This window comes from Hemibagrus wyckioides, linkage group LG09 (genome assembly GCF_019097595.1).
Source record: "Hemibagrus wyckioides isolate EC202008001 linkage group LG09, SWU_Hwy_1.0, whole genome shotgun sequence".
Lineage (NCBI taxonomy): Eukaryota > Metazoa > Chordata > Actinopteri > Siluriformes > Bagridae > Hemibagrus > Hemibagrus wyckioides.
The window spans coordinates 30,228,157-30,233,156 of record NC_080718.1 but is presented as its reverse complement, the minus strand read 5'-3'; the positions used below and the strand labels follow the sequence as shown (position 1 = coordinate 30,233,156).

At 43.7% G+C, this 5,000-nt stretch overlaps 1 protein-coding gene across 4 annotated transcripts in view; it reads left to right on the top strand.

Annotated features, from left to right (window-relative positions):
• Positions 1 to 5,000, top strand: part of slc8a1b (solute carrier family 8 member 1b) — a 72,831-nt gene that overhangs the window by 37,385 nt on the left and 30,446 nt on the right. The gene's annotated exons all lie outside the window — the stretch shown is intronic.

Here is a 5,000-nt window from a genome sequence, read left to right as displayed (position 1 = left end):
ACAGAGTCCTAGAGGATGATCAGTACAGCTGCAGAACAATACACACACTTTATTATACACCTGTGTGTGTGTGTGTTTCTGTGTGTGTGTGTGCGTGTGTGTCTGTGTGTTTCTGTGTGTGTGTTTCTGTGTGTGTGTGTGTGTGTGTTTGTGTGTGTGTGTGTGTGTGTGTGTCTGTCTGTGTGTGTGTGTGTGTTTGTGTGTGTGTCTGTGTGTGTGTCTGTGTGTGTGTCTGTGTGTGTGTGTCTGTCTGTGTGTGTGTGTGTGTGTCTGTCTGTGTGTGTGTGTGTGTTTGTGTGTGTGTCTGTGTGTGTGTCTGTGTGTGTGTGTGTGTCTGTGTGTGTGTGTGTGTCTGTCTGTGTGTGTGTGTGTGTATTTCGGTGTGTAACTGTCACTTTCATTTACTCAAATTTTGCTTCACATTTTATTTTTCTCTCCTTGTATTTTTATTCTATTTTATTATTTCATTCAGGATTTTTTTGTCCTTTTTTGTTTTTCTTTCCATCTCACTCTCTCTATACCTCCTCTCTATACCCACTCTCTCTATACCCACTCTCTCTATACCCCCCCTCTCTATACCCACTCTCTCTATACCCACACTCTCTATACCCCCCCTCTCTATACCCACTCTCTCTATACCCACACTCTCTATACCCCCCCTCTCTATACCCACTCTCTCTATACCCACACTCTCTATACCCACACTCTCTATACCCCCCCTCTCTATACCCACTCTCTCTATACCCACTCTCTCTATACCCACTCTCTCTATACCCACACTCTCTATACCCCCCCTCTCTATACCCACTCTCTCTATACCCACTCTCTCTATACCCACACTCTCTATACCCACACTCTCTATACCCACTCTCTCTATACCCACACTCTCTATACCCACTCTCTCTATACCCACACTCTCTATACCCACCTCTCTATACCCACTCTCTCTATACCCCCTCTCTATACCCACACTCTCTATACCCCTCTCTATACCCACACTCTCTATACCCACTCTCTCTATACCCACACTCTCTATACCCACACTCTCTATACCCACTCTCTCTATACCCACACTCTCTATACCCACTCTCTCTATACCCACACTCTCTATACCCACTCTCTCTATACCCACTCTCTCTATACCCACTCTCTCTATACCCACTCTCTCTATACCCCCCTCTCTATACCCACTCTCTCTATACCCACACTCTCTATACCCACTCTCTCTATACCCACACTCTCTATACCCACACTCTCTATACCCACACTCTCTATACCCACTCTCTCTATACCCTCTCTATACCCCACACTCTCTATACCCCCCCTCTCTATACCCACTCTCTCTATACCCACACTCTCTATACCCACACTCTCTATACCCCTCTCTATACCCTCTCTCCCTATACCCCCTCTCTCTATACCCCCCCTCTCTATACCCACTCTCTCTATACCCACTCTCTCTATACCCCCCCCTCTATACCCATTCTCTCTATACCCACACTCTCTATACCCACTCTCTATACCCACTCTCTATACCCACTCTCTCTATACCCACTCTCTATACCCACTCTCTCTATACCCACTCTCTCTATACCCACTCTCTCTATACCCCCCCTCTCTATACCCACTCTCTCTATACCCCCCTCTCTATACCCACACTCTCTATACCCACTCTCTCTATACCCACACTCTCTATACCCCCCCTCTCTATACCCACTCTCTCTATACCCCCCTCTCTATACCCACTCTCTCTATACCCCCCCTCTCTATACCCACTCTCTCTATACCCCCCCTCTCTATACCCCCCCTCTCTATACCCACTCTCTCTATACCCACTCTCTCTATACCCACTCTCTCTATACCCACTCTCTCTATACCCCCCCTCTCTATACCCCCTTTCTCTATACCCACTCTACCCACTCTCTCTATCTTTACCCCCCTCTCTTCACCTCCCTTTCTATCCCCTCTCTCTACCCCCCTCTCTCTCTAACCCCCCTTGACTCCTTCGGTGATTATTATTGTTATTTATTAATTATGTCTTGTTTTTTAAATTGTTGGATTTCTTTGTACATTTGTGGATTTGTTGTTTTATTTGAAGGGACGTACACGTGCAGTTGCCATGGCAACCAAAAAAAAAAGATATTGATGCCATTTTAGTCGGGTTTTTAAGAGCGATTATAAATCTGTCTTTAAAACATCATCCTGTCGATCCACTGCTGCTTTATGGGGCCTCTCCACACTCATGTCGATATTAGCCTGCTGTGTGTGTGTGTGTGTGTGCACATAATCAATTCTGAAAGAAAGCTGATGGGAATTTAAACCAGGCAGAAATCGACTGATATTTTAAGTTTGGCACACACACACACACGCACACACACACACACACGCACACAGACACACACACACACACGCACACAGACACACACACGCACACAGACACACACACACACACGCACACAGACACACACGCACACAGACACACACACGCACACAGACACACACACACACACGCACACAGACACACACGCACACAGACACACACACACACACACGCACACAGACACACACGCACACAGACACACACACGCACACAGACACACACACGCACACAGACACACACACGCACACAGACACACACGCACACAGACACACACGCACACAGACACACACACGCACACAGACACACACACACACACGCACACAGACACACACACACACAGAGTAAAAGACTGTAAATCTTTGTGCTCTCCTCTCGTGCCCTTATAAGGGCACTTCTCTAACCGTTGACCCCGTGACCTTGCCGTGGCTGAGGATCCCACATACATCACAGCCATCACCATGGCAACAGCAAGACCCTTTCCCACACACACACATATGCAGAAAAACACAAACGTGTGTGTGTGTTACATGTATATCTTTGTGTACTGTTTGTGCTTGGGTGTTTTTTTGTCTTCTTTTGGTTGTGTCATGTGTTTATTAATGGTGATATATTTGTGTGTGTGTGTGTGTGTGTGTGTGTGTGTATCATGGGAGAACATGACCATTCTGGATATTTTCCACTCAGCATTAGGGCATGACTATACACTAGTGTACTACGTAGGGACCACAGTGTGATTTGTGACTCCTCCCCTTTCATTCCAAGTATTTGGTCAGAACTCTGATACTCATGATTAATTAATGAGCAACTAAACATAGCTCATGAATATTAAAATCTCATTTTAATGTGTGTGTGAGTGTGTGTGTGCGTGTGAGTGTGAGAGAAACACACACTCACACGCACACACACACTCACACACACACACATCCCCGGGGAAACCTGTTACACTTACTCAAATTAATTGAGTCACTTAAGACCTGCCTGTCAAAGTGTACCCTTGAGAAAGTGTGTGTGTGTGTGTGTGTGAGAGAGAGAGAGACAGAGAGAGAGAGAGAGAGAGAGAGAGAGAGAGAGAGAGAGAGAGACAGAGAGAGAGAGAGAGAGAGAAATTGGGTCTCCTTGATGTTCTTATCTCCTTTGACAATTTTGTCTGGTGAAAATGTGCCAAGTGAAAGTGGAAGTTTTCATTTCCTTTCATTCTGTTTAAAGTCACCTTGACCTAAAACTCAGATTGGGACACGGCCCGAAGAAGAGCACTAGTCAGCTAGATAGACATGTAAGACCTTTTCTTATAGAGCGGTTAGCTAGCTAGCTACGGAGTGTTTAGTTCATGTTCTGTTAGAGACTGAGAAACATCTGATCTTCTTTTAATTTTATTTATATCACACAAGCCTTTAAAAAACGTTATTCACTCTTAATATGCTGATTAGCATGCTGTCCAGCTAGCTAAATTTAATACTGATTGATATTTAGCTTCAGGTTTGTTTAGCATTGCGTGCTATCTTTTTAGCTACACTCCAGACTGTGTGTGTAATGCTAGCTAGCAACCTTGTCTTACAGACACATTAGCTAGCGAGATATGCTTAGCATGCAACTCCTGGAGTGTAGCACTAGCTAGAGAAACATTTTAATAATGTAAGTGATTATATTAATTACTGAAGTAAGTTATTGTCTTTAATTTGGACGCTATGACGTCTCCTCAGAGTCTGTGGATATATTCGGCTAAAGTGTTCTGGAAAGTCCCTCAGCTCCTGAAATGTGAATGTTTTATATTGAAAATGTAAATGAAATGTAAATCTGAATATTTTTTTGGAGCAGTGAAACGTCCTGCTGTTATTTTTAATTATTTGATGTAATACCGTATTACACCGCCGTTACATCACCATTTTCCTAACGATGTTTTGTTGCATTTCACATAACAAGCTTTAGCGCCGGTGATTGTTAGCATTTCGGTAACCATGGCAACATGGTGACATCTCACTACCTTTGAAGCGTTTCTCAAAAACACAAAAACACACTGCCTTCTAAAAGCACTCAGAAGACAACAAGACTGTGTGTGTGTGTGTGTGTGTGTGTGTGTTCTGACTCAATCTTGAGAAACCTTGTTTGCCGTTTGTTTGACATTTCGTTACACGCTTCAAAGTGCCGCGGTGACTCACGCCACACTGTGAGTGTGCTGCAATGCATCATGGGTGCTTCATCACCTGGTAGAAATAGCCTCAGATGTTATTAGCATAACCATCTTCTTTTTTTGCAGCTGAATCTTTCCTGCCATGAGTTCATCACTCCTGCTGGTGTTAGCATCATTGTAATTGATATTAGCATGAAGTATAAATTCCAGTGGAATTAGCATGACCATATTTGGTAATTCTGTAACGCAGATTGTTGTTAGCGTAACTCTGACAGCTTGACACTAACTGGTTTAGCATAACCCTAACTGCTTATTAGCACAAAAAATGAGCATAACCCTGATTGGTGGCTCAGAACAGTCCTGTCATTATAACGATGACGTGTGACATAAAATATACATTTTAGGGGGCGGAGTTTTTTAATTGCTATTAATTATAATTATCTAATCTAATTAATAAGCACTGTTTAGCATTAGCATGAATCAATTGGTGGC